This window comes from Brachycentrus maculatus, unplaced genomic scaffold (genome assembly GCF_059751285.1).
Source record: "Brachycentrus maculatus isolate JH-2025_06_01 unplaced genomic scaffold, ASM5975128v1 h1tg000163l, whole genome shotgun sequence".
NCBI lineage: Eukaryota > Metazoa > Arthropoda > Insecta > Trichoptera > Brachycentridae > Brachycentrus > Brachycentrus maculatus.
Window position 1 is genome coordinate 16,775 of NW_028280916.1, and position 18,615 is coordinate 35,389.

Below are 18,615 nucleotides of genomic sequence, written 5' to 3' on the forward strand. Positions count from 1 at the left end.
AAAAGATTTATTGCACTGTAAAAAGTTCGATAAGTGGCTTGATATTTATTTTTAATATATTGTATTATATTTTACAACTTTAAAAACGTTCTCTTGAAAAATCAAGTTTTTTTTTATTTATGATGTTCTTGAAAGGAGTGAGCGATATGTGATTGTGATACACTTAATAATATGTGAGCTCACATAAACATATTTTTCTAAAGTACTTTTATATTACAGTATCTAACTTGTACACTTGATTTTTTTTAATTCGACACGATTTGTTCAAGCTTTCGATGCTCGCGTCATATGGGTAATAATGACGGTATTTTTCACAAATTTGATCATGACTTACCTGATCGTTGTCTCCTCTCTTGTAGGTGTTGGCAGCCGACTGTGGGGGGGCCGAAGCATCCTGCCTCTCGAATCTCTCGAACCGGAAGCTGTTGGATCTGTACAGCTGGTTGTCTTCCCTGTTGCGTCTTCCTTTGCACAGGCGACGCGTGATGGACAACGAGCGTGGCCTGAAAACGAAAACCGTATTTTGAAATGATACTTAAATTTGACATGAAATTAAATGCCCTTTGATAGAAAATTACACCGCTTATGGTAATCAATACTGACATAGTGACTCGTATGTTACTGTAATTACCATAATTGTTTCAATGGATTTTTTTTAAAGGCAATAAAAATTTAAAAAACCTAAAATGTATATCTGAAAAACGATTGTCAATATGAATTTAACAATCTATATTATATTAGGAATAAATAGAGGTATTACTCGTTCGCTGATTAAAATTGTTGTACTTGATATTCGTTAAATTTTACAGGGAAATTTCTTGTATGGTTTGGTTATTATGTGGGCAAGCGTATAAGGAAATACATATGTACAATTTATATATTATATATAAATTGTATGATACATTACGATATATACAGTATCGAACAGATTAATTCAAACAAAACTTTTTTTTCGTATTTTACACTCCCTCTAAAAAAGGTGTTTCGGGGGTGTTGGGGGAGATGATGAATAGCGAGAAGTATCACCCAATTCTACTGGAAAAGATACTACCAGGGATACACAAACGAAGGTCAAATGGTAATGGAATATTTCAGCAGGATTTAACCCCCTGCCACAAATCCAAAACAATGATGAAATTTTTTACACAAAAACAATAAACTGTATTGGACTGGTCAAGAATTTTGCCAGACATAAACCTAATTGAAAATCTGTCGGCATTCTGTAAGAATCGGCTCTCCAAAATTGATTGCACCACAGTGGAAAACCTCATTTGTCCATAATTCAGGTATGGTTTCGAGACGAAAAAATGGCATCCACGTGCCAAAACCTTTTATAATAGATGCCAAGAAGAGTAAAATCTTTGATTGAGCCTAGAGGAGATCTTATGAAATATTAATTTGTGAAATAACTAATAAACTAAAGATTTACAAAACTTTTTTACGGATGTACAACAATGAAGTTTTGTTTGAATTAATCTGTTCGATACTGAATATATTATTAGATTAAAACCAATATTTTTAGCTTTTCCACTTTTTTTATTTGACCAGCGACCGGGTTTCGTCGTTACCGACATCATCAGACTGGTGGGAGGTTATACAAATTGTTATGTTATATATAAAACAAGGCAGGAGTTGATAACCATGATTTGATATAATTATATTATATCAAATCATGGTTATCAACTCCTGCCTTGTTTTATATATAACATAACAATTTGTATAGCCTCCCACCAGTCTGATGATGTCGGTAACGACGAAACCCGGTCACTGGTCAAATAAAAAAAAGTGGAAAAGCTAAAAATATTGGTTTTAATCTAATAATATATTAAGAATGCAATTCCATCACAAAGTGTCAGTGGATAATATAAATCTATTAAAAAATGTTAAATACTGTATATACCAATTTTGCGTACTTGTACGATTACAACTACTGAGTATTAGTACGATTACAGGTATTCAACTCTTTCTTATGTTGTAGAAAAACAAAATATGAAAAATAAATTTAATATTATTATCTTTTCTATTATATATATTACATCTATCTATCAGATATCCTAATATTTTCATTACATACTGTTATACCATTCTCTCTAACGAAAGGTTTTGCGAATTACAGCAAAATCTTATGAATCCAATCAATTTTGTCAATTTCATTAATTCATATCCTTAGGGAATAAAACGTTTTACACGTTTCGTGGGGAGGTTGGGGGGAGTGAAGCCTCCAATACACCCTCGTCTCATCCCCTACCTCAATAATGTCAAATTTAAATTGAATATTCCGGCAACATTCGATTTTAAATTTAAATTTAGTACACGTAATCTTATTTTAAGCAATCCATAGAAATTATGCAAATGTAACTAGTTTAAATTCTTTTTAAATTCCCAATAACAGATACAGTAAAACCTCGATATAACGGAATACTTGGAAGGGAGGGTGTCCGTTAAAGGCGAAAGTTCTTTATATTAAAATAGGTTCAAAATAATTTTTTTTTAAACTTTAAAAATATATAAACAGCCTATTTAGATATAAAAAATAATTCAAAACATTAACAAAATTCTTTTTTTTTCTCGGATCAAGAGTTGAAATAATCTGCGGGTATGTATAAAGAGATTCATGAATGTGGAATAGGTGAAAAATGTTTGCAAAGACAGGGTGGTATGGCGTTCTATTCTCTCTGCCTACCCTTTCAACGAAGCGGAAAAACTCCAAAATTTAGACTAAGCTTCACATACCGTGTTTGAAAATGATGCTGAATACATCAAAACACGGATCACGATAGATTGCGAGAAATAGTGGTATTTACCAAGTAAAAATTACTAATTAAATTCAAAATACAGTTGAGTCTCGGTTATTCGACCTTCCGAGTTATCCGACCGGCGCGCCGGTGCGTTTGCGAGATTTAGTTATTAATTTCATAGTTAACTGAATTGTGTGTGAGTATGTACCTACTGTAAAACATTTTTTATAACTTTGCGTTAAGTGCATTTTTATGTTATAGTTCGTTACATTCAAGTTATGTTACATGTACATATTTAAAAAAAATTACGATATGCAAATAAAATTAATACATTTTCAATGTCGTTTTTATCATTTTCCGTGTTATCCGACTTTTTCTCTTATCCGACCTTGCCGCGGCCGGTTTAGGTCGGATAATCGAGACTCTACTGTAATATTCTGTAGAAAAATTCGTATGCTTCAATCTAAAAGATACCGATATACAATAGAATCTTAACATGTTGTCTTTGCACTATTCCGTGTCTGTCTGCTGTACTGGTCGGGGTTGTAAGCGTCTGTGTACCGGCCAACGTCGGGTCGGAATCGGATCTAGCTGACTAACTGAACTAAATACTAATCCCTTTCACTGCTTACACCGGGGTACTTGTAGGGGTAAAATTTGGTGATGGATTTACAAACTTGTATTTATTTAGATTGGTAGTGACAGGGATATTGAAAGCTTTAAACGTAAATTCACGGAAAAATCGGGATGCAATTTTATGTTGTTTCACATTTTTATAAATTTCGCTACTTAGTTTTAAAAAAACTTTGCTTTGGAAAAGCAGATCTGTCAGGAAGCCTAGATGCTTCTGTATCAGATCTGGGAATGCGGTGGGACAGCTTTCAATATAATCTTAACATGTCTAGATTGTGTTTCAAGTTATTACAGCTATCGCTGAGTGCTATATACAGAAAAACAAAATAACTTTTATGCTTAGCAATAATTACATAGGCCTAATACTAACTTATGTATAACTACCGCTATCCGAGAGCTTTCACGATATTTTTGGCGGGCGCCCAAATATCCGTTTTCCCCGATTTATAGGGATGGATATTTTGATGTCCGTGCATGTACATTGTACATGTACACACATAAATACATACTACAGGGTGACGCAAAATGAATCACCCTATCGGATGATGTTATATTTTTTGCAAATAGCGTTGTACGTCAATCATATTTGACATTTCGCTTATCCTTTCAAGAACGTCATATATCAAAAAACTTTTTGATATATTTTTTTCAGGAGAACGTTTTTAAAGGTTTTTTTCTCCATTTGAAAAATAATAATATATTTAAAAAAATAATTAAACAATACCTTTTCTTCAAAATGCAAAAAAAACATTTTCTGCCCTGTAGCGGGTAAATATTAAGTAAAAAATATGCCGCTTTTGCTGATATATAGTGCATTTTCCGAAAACACGCACAACTGAAAATTGTCGATTTTTGATTTATGACGTTCTTGAAAGGAGTGAGCGATTTTTTTGTTCGTCAATTGTTTTGTATACTGCAGCTGTCTAGTTCACAAATTTTAAATATGATTGACATACGACGCCTTTTGCAAAAATTAAAACATTTTCCGATAGGGTGATTAATTTTGCACCACCCTGTATATGGTCGAATATTGATTCTCCACTCGAAGCGAATGTATGTACAATAGATGTAGAGTTGGAATATAGTGTGGACACAAAGCAAATTGCAGTCGGCAAACAAAAGCAAACATGCAAATTATTATAAATTGCTGAATGTGAGTTATATGGGTGACAGAAACTGACAATGAATGAGAGCGGAAATGGAGAAGATTCATTTAAAAGATCAGGATCAATGGATATGGATCACCAAAGTGATCCCGTCATGAAGAACGGGTCAATTTAACGATGGGTCTATTTATTTTATTTTTGGGAATCTCAACATAGATGAAGAAGAATTTGGAAATCTGGGCATTTAAGGGGCTTACCACCGCCATACCCTGATTTAAGTGATTAGTTTACACACGTGTAACATTCGTGTAACTAAAAAAACTTTGAACGATGTTAAAATTTCAAAAAAATTAAAGAAAATGTTTGATGGTAAAATTAAGAGTTTTTCGACTTATTCTCATATTTGTTCCATTTTATCAGAAGATTACTTTTATTTTTACAGGTATATACCTATCAAAATATGAAATAATGTGATCAAATAGCGTCGTACGTCAATGATATTTGACATTTCGCTCACTCCTTTCAAGAACGTCATAAATCAAAAAACTTGATTTTTCAGGAGAACGTTTTTAAAGTTTAAAACTATAACACAATGTATTAAAAATAAATATCAAGCCACTTACTTATTGAACTTTTTACTGTGCAACACATCTTTTTAGGTAAAACCTGAAGGTTTTTTCTCCATTTGAAAAATAATTAATATATTTAAATAAATAATTAAACAATACATTTTCTTCAAAATGCAAAATAACATTTTCTGCCCTGTAGCGGGTAAATATTAAGTAAAAAATATGCCTCTTTTGCTGGGATATAGTACATTTTTTGGGCATTCCGAAAACATGCACAACTGAAAATTGGCGACTTTTGATTTATGACGTTCTTGAAAGGAGTGAGCGATTTGTAAACAAGATAGCTGCAGTATACAAACAGATTGATAAAACGTTCACAAATGTGTATCAACACTGGCGGCAGTCACTAGACGAATATCATATTTTCTACTTAACAGAAAAAATGTGAAAGTCCAAATAAAGTTTTCCATTTTACAAACTCTTTTTTTTTATTAAGTAAAAAAGTTATTTAAAAACAAAATTTGATTATTAATTTTACACCACCTTAAAACAGTTTGTATACTGCAGCTGTCTAGTTCACAAACGTCGAACACGTTGCAAATGGCGTCGTACGTCAATATGATTGACGTACGACGCCATTTGCAAAAATTATAACATATTCTGATAGGGTGATTAATATTGCGCCATCTTGTATAGGGTCCGCCATCTAAAGTTTTTTTTTTCAACTAGTGCTTATTTCGTGAATGGTAACACTTAGCTCATGTCTGATTTGACAGATAATTAGTTTTATCCTTCCGCTGAGCGAATATGGTTGTGTATACGCTTGAACAACGCTGGGAAATATTGCAACATTACTTTGAAAATCATGGTAATGTTGCAGAATGTGTGCGAAAATTGCGTACGGTTTTTGGAAGAAGAGAAGCACCGTCAGCTCCGTATGTTCGTTATCTTGTAAAAAAAGTGAAAGAAACTGGCATCCTCATCGATAAACCAAAGCGTGAAAAGCCAAAAACAGTGCGTACACCCGAGAATATCGATGTTGTGGCAGAAAGTGTGCGTGAAGCGCCATCAACATCAATTCACCGTCGTTCTCAACAATTGAACATTTCGGAGACATCATTGAGACGAATTTTGCATAAAGACCTTGGTATGACGCCATACAAAGTCCAATTGGTTCAGGAGTTGAAGCCAACTGACCATCCAATGCGTTTTCGCTTCGCTGAGTGGGCCTGCGATCGACTTACAGAAGATGCCGATTTTGCCAAAAAAATCATCTTTTCGGATGAAGCTCATTTTGATCTTGGCGGGTATGTAAACAAGCAAAATTGTCGTATTTGGGGCACAGAAAACCCGCACGCATACATTGAAAAGCCGGTACACCCAAAACGAGTCACTGTTTGGTGCGGATTTTGGTCCAGAGGCATAATTGGGCCATTTTTCTTTGAAAATGAGCAAGGAGTGGCCGTTACAGTCAATGGCGATCGTTATCGGGCCATGTTGAACGGATTTTTGTTCACAAAAATTGAAGAGGAGGATATTGGCAACATTTGGTTTCAACAGGACGGCGCTACGTGCCACACAGCCGAAGCTACACTCGATGTTTTGCGCCCTGTTTTTGAAAAAAAAAAGTTATTTGGCGGACCCTTTATTATGTATTTGTGCTGGAGAAAAGCTTTCCCGATAAATATGTTACTCAATACAATTAATTACAGTTAGAAACGTTAAGTATGATCATTTATTTCAATAAGAGTTAAGTATCAAATAAAGTGGCTTGTTATTTCTTGGGTCATTAATTCCACCCCTCCACGTCAGCTTACACTTATCTTATGTTCTCTATTACACAGGGCCCAATCAGTGTAAGTTATAATGTTTCACGAATAGACTTATGTTACCAAAAATCGAACTAACTTTCAGTGTCCAGAATGTATCAATCAGGCGTTTTCAACTTTTTAGCTTTCCTGTGCATACTTGCATACATTAATACTTGAAAGTCAAATGTAAAAATTGTAAAAAAAAAATAACTCGAAACTGGCTACACTCAAGAAGGGTGAAAAGCCATTTAAAAGAGAAAAAAAGAAGCTTTCCTAGGTGACAGCTTTAAAACAAAACGAGTTGTTTTGGGCAATACGTTAAAAAATAAAAACAGATTTATCATATCTAAGTTATGGAAATTACATTGGTATAATAAGTTTATAGTTTTTTTTTAATGTACCCAAAGTAAATTTATTTTAAGTTTTTTTTAATGTACCCAAAGTAAAGGTAATTTTTTTTTAAAACCCTTATCCGCACCCCAATGATGCATAGGGCACTGTGTCATATAAACGCAGTGTTATCTTGATCGTTTACACATGAAGGAAATGTGATCAGGCCTCCGCTTCAGGTACCAGTCCATGGTAGTATTGAATAAATATTACAGTGAATAAATCACTTATATTTATTTTACCAGTCCATGGTAGTATTGAATAAATATTACAGTGAATAAATCACTTATATTTATTTTACCCTCCTTGGGAATCGAACCCGGGACCTCCAGAACGGTAGCCGAGCGTGCTGACCATTACACTACGGAGGCGGACAAAGGTAAAAAGGAACATGAAATCAATGAGATGTTTGACGTTATTTTATTCACAAATTCTGGATTTTCTTCATTTAAGAGTTATTGATATTTAGATTAGATACTAGGTTACACAGTGTAAAAAGTGATCACTTAGACCACCCAATGATAGGTCATGATTCCTGTAAACGCCCAGACTTCCATATACCTCTTCATCTATGTTGAGATATCAATAGAAAAAAAAACTTTGATATTAATAACTCGTAAGTGGGGCAAAATCCATAATTTGGGAACGAAAAGTTGGACACACTCAACATATTGCTTTATCTAAGTACTTATACTGGTTGACTAATGAACCCTCCGCAACTAAAGATTTTTCATCACGTAATACACAGGTGTACAACGTTAAGTGAAATACAATTCTGACATAGAAGAAATTATTATTAAACCTACAACATTTTGAGTGTGTCCAAGTTGTTCACAAATCGTGATTATCTCTAATGGGGAATTATTTTTCTTTTTTTTTGACATCTCAACATTGATGAAGAAGAATATGGAAATCTGAGACGGGTCTTACGACCGTCATAAGCTGGTTTAAGTGATCACTTTACGCACAACCAAATGGAAGTTCTAAATATATGATCCAATTTCTTGGAAGTTCTATATATGATCTAATTTCAATACGTTGTACTTGAATCACTAGAATTTAAGTAGAGACATATATTGGTGAGATAAAGAAACTTTTTTATTATATTGAACATTTCAAATTATATTTGAAATTGGAGATAATCCAGATGGACACATTCAAAATGTTGTATATAAGTGATGAAATAACGGTAAAACAAATTTATGAGGCGAATATAGTTAGAAAAGGAAGTAGAGGAACACCGAGAAAAACTTGGCACGATCTATTCGAATACTTGAAAGTGGCCGGGCCAGGAGTCGAAATAATCGGCGGGTATGTATGGATGAGGAGATGCATGAATGTAGAAGAGCCAAAGAATGTTTGCACAAAATTACAGATTGTTATGGCGTTCTAATCTCTCTGCCTACCCCTGCGGTGAAGCCCTGTAAATACCCATACTTCCATATTCTTTTTCATCTTTGTTAAGATATCAACAAAAAAATATAAATAATTGATTACAAATTGGAATTTCAATCCGAATTCAATATCGAGAATTTCTGATTTGAAAAAACATATTTGAAATTTTAAACAAAAAAATTGTACAGAAAGTTCAATAAATAAATAGTCATAAAAGTTAGCATTTGATTTCATCAATTACTGGAAATGAAAGGAGGCATCTTTTCAATAAGACCCTTAAATCATAATTTTGTTTCAAAACAAATTTGAAGTAAAACCAATGTTATTTCAGCAATTTTAAAATCTTTCCCAAAGTTTTACCAAGAAATGTTCAAACGGGAATATTCGAAAATTCAGAACATTCCTGTTCGAGTTTAAAGGTGGATTCGGGTGAGGTCTTTTCCATCATCGAAAGTGGAAAATATGGGATATAAATATTACGAGCGGAAAACACAGAGGCGAGCGCTGGTCCAAGGCGTGGTCGAGTGGCCAAAAAGCTCAAAATTTATGTCATTTTCACCCCCTCAGTTGCACGAAGAAAGAAAATATGATGTTTTTATGCGATTTCGTGAAACGTAATATATAAGAAACCAACCACCATAGTAAATTGACTTTTTATCTGTTGGGATGTACTCCGGAAAAAAATACGGGAAAGTTTATTTGTTAAGATTACCAAATGCCCAGACTTTCGTATTCTTCATATTATTTTTTGACGTCTCAACATATGGAAGTCTGGGCATATACAGGGCTTACGACCGTCATTGGCTGGTTTAACTTTACACACGTGTAACTTTCAACAATTCTACCCATGACTGACAACCACACTACTCAAATTCTTTGAAGTTCTATATATATGAACCTATTTTGGAACATTGTTCTTGAATCACCAGATCTTCACTAGAGACATCTATTGGTGAATGCCCAGACTTCCATATTCTTCTTCATCTTTGTTGAGATGTCAATAAATAATATGAAAAATACTCCTATAATTGGAGATAATCCAGATTTGTGAACAAGTATTTGGACACATTCAAAATGTTGTAAATATTGATTTTATATTTTTTTAATTTTGAAAACATTCAAATGCAATCATCTCAGCTTGCCAATTTGCGGGTCGATAGTATTTGCATAAAATGGTCCGATTGACATCCATATTTGAAAATTCAATTCGTATTTTTCAAAGAATACCGCGAAATATAACATTCTCCTTAAATAACATTCTCCTGAAATATATCATTCATTGTTCAACTGTGTAATACCACGTTAATAAACACTAATTCGTGACTACCCGTTAAGGAATAATTATTACATCATCAGGTCATTAAAATAAAATTATTACGGTCTGGCATTTATACAAACATAAAATTTTTAAACAGAGAAAGGAGACAAATGAATCACAATGGGAATATGTATTTTTAAAAGTGTACTTGATGTTAAATTTAGTAGATTATTAACTTTTCCAGGAGTATGGTCGTATATATATATATATATATATATATATATATATATATATATATATATATATATATATATATATATATATATATATATATATACACACATATATATATATATATATATATATATATATATATATATATATATATATATATATATACAGTTTTTATCAAATCCTTTACTTATTTCTAATTTTTCTAGATTTTCTAAACAAAGACCAGTCTTATTTACATGTAAAATTTCTACATATATCCGTTGATTTATTAAAGTGATGGTCTTCAGATATAAGTTGATTAGCAAAATCAAAAAAAAATATATGAAAAATTATTGATTTTCCATTTTATAATTAAAATGTAACTTTGTTTTAAAATCACAATAAATTTATAGTTTAAATTTATTATTTATAGTGATTTTAAAACAAAGTTCCATTTTGATGGTAAATTATTCTCCTTACCCGACGCTGTTTACGGCACGTCTCCCGTTTATCACTTCATTATTCTGCTTTCATTGCAACTCCCCGTAAGATTAACGGCCTCTAATTTAGTTTATCATCTTCCCGAGATCACCTTCCGAGGCGGGGGACCTAGAATCCACTGCGGGTTGTAAAAACTAAACCAGGCCCACAGTCACATATCATATTGGGTCCTATATAAATAACAAGGGACCCCGCCTCGCTCGTCCGCCTTCGTGCTAACAAAGTTACGGCTTAAAATAATGCTTTCAGACTTTTCCCAAAATGTTTTCAAGGATAATTTTGCAGACTACCTTTGATTTTTTATTATTTTTTTTATTTATTTGCCAGTTACCTAGTGAAAGGATGTTTCTGCCAGTGTCAAGTATTATTTTTATTTACCATCACAGAAATTGAAAATAATAATAACAATTGATGCAAAATTTTAAAGTGCCTTTAGCTTTATCATTTTAGAAATTATGACCGCAGTTCTAGAATTAGGTTCACAATTTTTTTATTATTAATAAGACACTGTTTTATTCATCGCAGGGATGACATTCAAGATTTTGGAATTAAAATTGGGCGTTTTACAAACCAAATTAAACACCTTACAGATTAAATTGGACAAAAATAACGGTGAGTGATTATATACTAACATTACTGACATTTTTTTCCAAAAAAAAAAAAGAGTAAAAATGTAAACTAACCAATAGGTAAATACTATATATATTAAAAATATTTATTATTTTTGAAAAATTATACACTTGTATAAAACCTCTGATGAGTTCTATTTCATTACGCACGAAAAGTTTTGAAAGCTACTGATGTTTTTATCTACAGAAAAAAACTCACTAAGTGGTAGGTATTATACAATTGTTTAATTTTTTTAATAATCAATAATAAAAATATTAATACTTTACTTAAACAAAGAGAGGCGACTGTGGTTGGTAATAGTAGCAGAGGAAGACTAAGAAAAACTCGGGATAAACAAGAATTTATAATGAGTGAGGAAAAATGTTGAAATAAATTTATGAGGCGAATGTAGTCGGAAATAAGGGTAGTGGAAGACCGGTGAAAACTTGTCACGATTAATTTTATAAAAAACTTGGGCGTGGTCAGGTTAAGAGTCGGAATAATCGGCGGGTATGTATAAAGAGACGCATGAATATGAAAGTGCCGAAGATTGCTTTGCAAAGACAGATTGGTGTGCCGTTCTATTCTCTCTGCCTACCCCTACGGGGAAACGACGTCGTGGTTAGTTATTTAGTTGGTTAGTAAGAACACTTACAGCTTTCATCACATCGCATTTTAGCTTTTAACGACACCATCACCAAATTATAATAATAAGAAAACGTTTGAAAATAAACAACAACCAATGAAGGCGTGAGGAACGTGAATTAAATAGGTTTTCGTAACATTTTCCCTTATCTTCAAAATAAATTTGTCGAATAAGGATTGCTTTTCTAGGAAAGCCTTTTTCTACTTTGCTTTTATGTTAACTGAATAGTCCTGTACCATAATACCGGGGGAGTTTATGGAAGGCGAAAGGAATTTCTAGGGCCAAAGGGTTCTTAGATGCAAAGTGAGATAAGGTTTTTTTTTTGTTTTCTCATTTACAACTGTATTCATTCCGTATGAGAAACTAACAACATTTTTTTACCAGTGATTTTTTTATTATGTGACATGACGTAATAATTTTACGGATATAAAAAAAAACGCGTAAAAATACCGACATGTGAAAATTCTTTTTGTCTTACTTATTCGACTAATAAAATACATTGAAAAACACCTTAAGGGGGTACTCAGAAACATTTCAGTAAGCGTCCGGCCAGGGGGGGTCGACTCGTAAACGTCAGATTGTTCAAAAAACGACCAGAAAATGACGAGACACACTAATGCACTAACAAAAACACCAAAACGGGAACGAAAAATACGAGATACCAACAAGTTGTTCAAATATTTCAAATAAATATGGACAGACTATGGTTATAGACAATTATCGATAGAAAAATAGAAATCCGTCTATGAAGAACTTCATAATATTGAGTATTATGCCAAAGTTAAAGTTAAATTTTGCGTATGAAAGTGTAGTTTTTTTTACTTAACACAACGCTCCCTTGAACTTCTGCAGCACCCCCCAAATGCAAAAAATTTAAAAACGCCTAGCCAGACTTCCAAAACGCCCACAAAGGGGCGCTGGCACCCCCGTTAAGAAACATAACTTCAGAAAGTGGTGGGCACTCCTTCCGCCCTTTTAAAATATTGTATTTTCTAGAATTTTAAATATAATATAGTAATTTGAAAATTCTATCGTTTTTGTTTTAGTTGAAAAGCCTTATATTTATACATAGTTTGAGATAATAATTTCAAAACCACCATTACCATTACCATTTACCATTGTAAGGCTGAGTTGAGTAACCATTTTTAATCGCCTGAACTCTTTTTATAAATGTCGCGTTTTAGCCGTGACCTTTCTATTTTTGTTTACACTGAAATAAATAAATTTAGATAGTGAAATATCTTCTTTGTAATATTAATATTATAATTTTGAAAATATGTTTTACAACAAATTTCAATATAAATACCATTTAACCTGAAAAATGAATGATAAATATTTCGGCGGGTGGATTTGACATTCAGCCGCGGCGAAGTCACGCCCAGCCGGGAGCTTAGTACTTCTAGCCGTTTACGTCACTTCCGGCCGCTGGCGAATATCACTTCCAGCCATAAAAAATCGAGGTAGTTGGCGGTCTTTATATAAAATAGTTAGTCTGTGCGTCCGGCTTTCAGCGTTGCCGGACGCTAACTGAATTATGCATATCATTGCTATTAAGGCCTTAAATACTTACTGTAATGGATAGGGGTTTTAGAAATTTTTGCAGATAATCATATCTAAATATTTCTTATTTTTCAAGTTGCACAATTGTATTACACAATAATTTGTAATATGTGATTTGTATTATTACAAATCATTATGCAATACAAAGATAAATCGTTAGAAATTAAATTAAATACTCGTTAAAAAATATATAAAATATATTTATATATATAAATATATATATATATATATATATATATATATATATATATATATATATATATATATATATATATATATATATATATATATTTATATATATTTATATGTATATATATATATATATATATATATATATATATATATATATAATACCTTAAAAATTGTACTCACCCCATTGATAATGTCGAAACGATCCAAAAATGGTATCTTTACCTTCTAAATCGAGTAGGTAAATAAAAATTCCAATCACATATCATTCACAATTACTAGACATGAGTAACTACACAAAACAAATCAATTTCAATTAAACAGTGAAAATCAATTTTTACATTTAAGCACAAAATATCACATAAAACATGTATCATCTTATTTACTATTACATTCACGACCCAAATATTTTATTGTCAACCATTTGCAACCACTCCGAACATTTTTAATTCAAATTACAAGTAGGTACCTGTATGCTAACACATTTTATTAGAATTTTCCGTTAAAATTCTGTAAAAGTTCCAACTCACAAAATACCTATCATTTAATTGCACTTATGAATTTAAATAATGTACATGGTCAGTGAAAATAAGATATTAGTTTTCTTTTTGGATGTACTAAACGTAGTATATATTCAGAAACCAGTGTTCAATTCGTACCACAAGAACGCAAGTATGCACCGAACAATTTCCATAGATAATATACAACAATAAGAAAATTTTCTTATACAATTAGGTACCATACCACAATTCTTTTTTTCAAATTATTACTCCACCGCCTCCTATATAATAAAAACCTATAATACCTTTTACTGGAATAATATGCGTCTTACTTTTCCTCTTGAGACTCGTATATATTTGTGTTATCCCAGTGGCACTATAAAGTACCTATTATTTTCCTTTTCTTAACTACTAATCCGTTTCCATTTATTTCCTTATTATTGCGCTCCTTGGAAAACATTATCTAATTTATTTATTTATTCATTTATATATTTATTTCAAAACATATTACATACATCAGTCATATATCACTCACTCCTTTCAAGAACGTCATAATTAAATAAAAAACTTGTTTTTTTCAGGAGAACGTTTTTAGAGCTTCAAAATATAACACAATGTATTAAAAATAAACATCAAGCCACTTATTGAACTTTTTACTGTGCAAAAGATCTTTTTAGGTAAAACCTGAATGTTTATTCTCCATTCGAAAAATTTAAAAAATAAGTAAACAATACCATTTCTTCAAAATGCAAAAACAACACTTTCTGCCCTGTAGCGGGTAAATATTAAGTAAAAAATATGCCTCATTTGCTGGGATATAGTACATTTTCTGGGCATTCCAAAAACATACAACTGGAAATTGTCAATTTTTGATTTATGACGTTCTTGAAAGGAGTGAGCGTTGTGGTATATAATATTCCCGATGAGTAATTTTCATTTCTCATTTTGGGACACGGGATTAATGTTAACAAGACTGAAATACAAATAAAAAAGTTACAAAAAAGATAAAAAATTAAACAAAACTGATACAGGGCAAAATATAAAACAATAAACAGGTATAATAAATACTCGTAGGCATATAAAAAAACATAAGGTAAGAAACATGTTGAAATATATTCCACTCCTAGATCCAAGGAAAGCATCTCTCACGTGAATAAGCGGCAAAAAGATGTATGATAGATGTTCGACTGATGATATCGCTCATTTGATGCAAGAATGGCAAAATTACACATTTAGAAATATTACACGAGATGCCATTCAGACGCTGTAGCAACAGAAATAGCGTCATTTTACTCAATTCTATATTGACACATGCGCCATCTCTCAGCATTTCATCACGAAATCAATTCTGTCGATGTTTCTCCCGATGTGAACAGTCTTTCCGCACATTTTGACATTTAAACAAAATATAATTACGTCATTATTGCACCAAATGAGCGATATAAGGAAAGAATGCAAGGCTGAGATAAGCATTATCAATAAAATTAGGATGGAGTATTAAGATGGTTTGGACATAATGAGTGAAGAAAGAATAGTAAAACAAATTTATGATGCAAATGTGGTTGGTAATAGAAGCAGAAGAGGACCTAAGAAAACTTGACATGACTAAGCACGAATGCGTGAACTTTTTATTTTCTCCCTAAGGGATATTCCACCTGTTCATCTAAGCATTCGCATTTCAGTAGTTTCTAGCTGCCTAGAGTACGTATTGTACATCGTCCAGCATTCGCAGCCATAGAGGAGTGCGGGTTTGACAATTATTTGTAGAAATTACATATTTACTAATTTTCAAAAATTTTAACAGGATGATGGGGTAGAATACAGGAGGCGAGAATCGTCCTTATCTTATTTGTCCACATTTTAACGGAACTTGACGCATTGACTCGACCGTCAGGGTGGCGCAAAATTGATCATCCAATCTTGTTTATGAATTACTTTTTATTAAATCTTTAAAAAATATTTTGAGTTTTGAAAATCTTTATTTGGACCTTTACATTTTTTTTCTGTCAAGTCAAAAAGATGATATCCGTCAAGTGGCTGCCACCAAAGTTGATAAACTTTGTACCCGTTTTACCAATTAGTTTGTACAATGCAGCTGTCTACTTCACAAGTCTCAAATATGATTGATTGATATGAAATTGAAATTGAAATTGAAATATGAAATTGTGCCAGCCTGTAGTAAATAAACAATAATACTTTTGTCTTGTGATTCGTGGGATATTTCCCATACGGAATGTACCAACTGCCCTTCTCATTCTCCTTCTCGCGAATCTCGGAAATCTCTTAATGCTGTATTACGCACAAGATGAATAGCGAAAACAGGGCTATCCCGTTACACACATCCAGACAAAAAATAAAGTTTCATCTTGGAAGAGAGCCATGAATATTTCTTATTAGTCATCGTACATATGACCATAATAAAACTATCATTATATAAAATACACTATGGTACAGAAAACTAGTCGATATAACATCGCCCACTCCTTTCAAGAACGTCATAAATAAAAAAAAACTTGACTTTTCAGGGGAACGTTTTTAAAGTTTAAAAATATAATACAATGTATTAAAAATAAATACCAAGCCACTTATTGATATTTTTAGGTAAAACCTGAAGGTTTTTTTCTCCATTTGAAAAATATTTAATATACCTAAAAAATAATTAAAGAATACCTTTTCTTTAAAATGCAAAAACAACACTTTCTGCCCTGTAGCGGGTATTTATTAAGTTAAAAATATGTCTCTTTTGCTGGGATATAGTACATTTTCTGGGCATTCCGAAAACATGCAGAACTGAAAATTAACGATTTTTGATTTATGACGATGTTGAAAGGAGTGAGCGATATGTGAAGGTCCTCACCAAAACGATTCATTTCCATTATAAATGATTTTAAGGTATTAGGATAGGTAAGGTATTAGGTATTAGGTATTAGGACCGTGTGGCATGTTGCCAGTTTAAAAATTGGCTACATTGTTTCTCCAGTTGTCACTTTGACAGTTGAAAGTTGATTTGTAGTCAGTACGTTTTGCCATTTCACCATGAATAGACTGAATGACCATTATGCGCGTCATAGGTTCGGTGGATGGACCGAAAACAATATTCAGCTTCATCCACTTTTTCAACGCAAAATTTTGTTCACCGATAAGGCACATTTTTGGTTAAATGACTATGTCAATAAGCAGAAGTGCCGAATTCGGAGTGGAGAGAACCCAGAAACCTTAGTCGAGACGCCCTTTCATCCATTAAAAGTCATTATTTGGTGTGCTTTATGGGCAGGTGGAATCATTGGCCCATATTTTTTTAAAGACGATGCCGGCCAGAATGTTACAGTCAACGGAGAGCGCTACAGAACCATGATTACTGACTTCTTAGTACCACAGTTCGGCTGTCCAAATTTAAAACACAGTAAGGGACATTTTTTGTAGTACGTTTTTTTGCATTTATGGACTAAGTAGAGTCTACTTAGTCCAAAAATGCAAAAAAAAAAAGCACTACAAAAAAAATGTCCCTTACTGTGTTTTAAATTTGGACAGCCGAGTTGCCATGCCGCACGGCGGGTGCCACCATCAATTTATTGCGGGAAATTTGAATTTGTATAACTCCAAAAAAAACACCCTATATGTACAAATGTTACGTCTGGATAGTATTTTTTTGGTCTATAATCATGGGTAGAATGGTGAATGTTAAACGTGTGTAAAGCGATCACTTAAACCAGCCTTTGATAGATTGTAAGCCCTGTAAATACCCAGACAGATATTTTTCCGCATCTATGATGAGATGTCAAAATGTGAACAGGGATTTGGACACACCAAAAATGTTGCGAATAAAATACTTCCATTAGCTTACCGGCTAATGAGCGCTTTCACCCATCGACGGGCATCTTCAGACCGTAAAAAACGAGGTATTGTCTCGAGGCACAGACTTTTCATTAGCCAATGGGGCGAGTGAAGAGGCCTGTAGGGTTGTTGGTGACGTCACGCTATGGCGAGAGGTGTCATTGTGAGTGTATGGCGCCAAGTCTGGTCGAGAGGGGGGGAGGAAGTGTGGGGGGTGAGGCGGGGTTTTTAAAGCAATCTTCTTCTTAATAAGCACAATTTAACTACAATACCTATGTATAATCCCAAGTACAGCCGTTCGCTCAGCGGCTTCTAGACCTTCATTAGGTGTTATCCGAACAATCTAATATTTTAGGGTTTTTTCATTACCAAATTCTTATTCTTCTTCTAACCCTTATCCGCACCCAATGGTGCATAGGGCACTGCATTGTATTGCATTATACGCAGTGTTATCTCGATCGTTACTTACATGAAGGCAAGGTGATCACTCCTGTGTTTCAGGGACCAGTTCAGGGTCTTCTTTTTCTTGGTGTAGGCCTTGTAACCTGTTTTTAAGAGGGATTCCCAGCTGTCGATCCATCTCTTTGGTGGTCTTCCTGGGAGTCGTCTACCTTGGGGATGGCCGTACAGTGCAACGTAGGGGGGGGGGAGCCTGGATTCCTC

General features: G+C 33.1%; 1 long non-coding RNA gene across 1 annotated transcript; it reads right to left on the reverse strand.

The window, feature by feature from the left end:
* Window positions 1-315: 315 nt before the first annotated feature.
* LOC148308471 (uncharacterized) lies at window positions 316-14,024 on the reverse strand (the record flags this gene model as incomplete). Its single annotated transcript, XR_015837680.1, has 2 exons — window positions 13,802-14,024; window positions 316-503 (listed from the first exon to the last, which is right to left on the reverse strand). It is a non-coding gene; the product is annotated as an uncharacterized LOC148308471 (long non-coding RNA).
* Window positions 14,025-18,615: the final 4,591 nt, after the last annotated feature.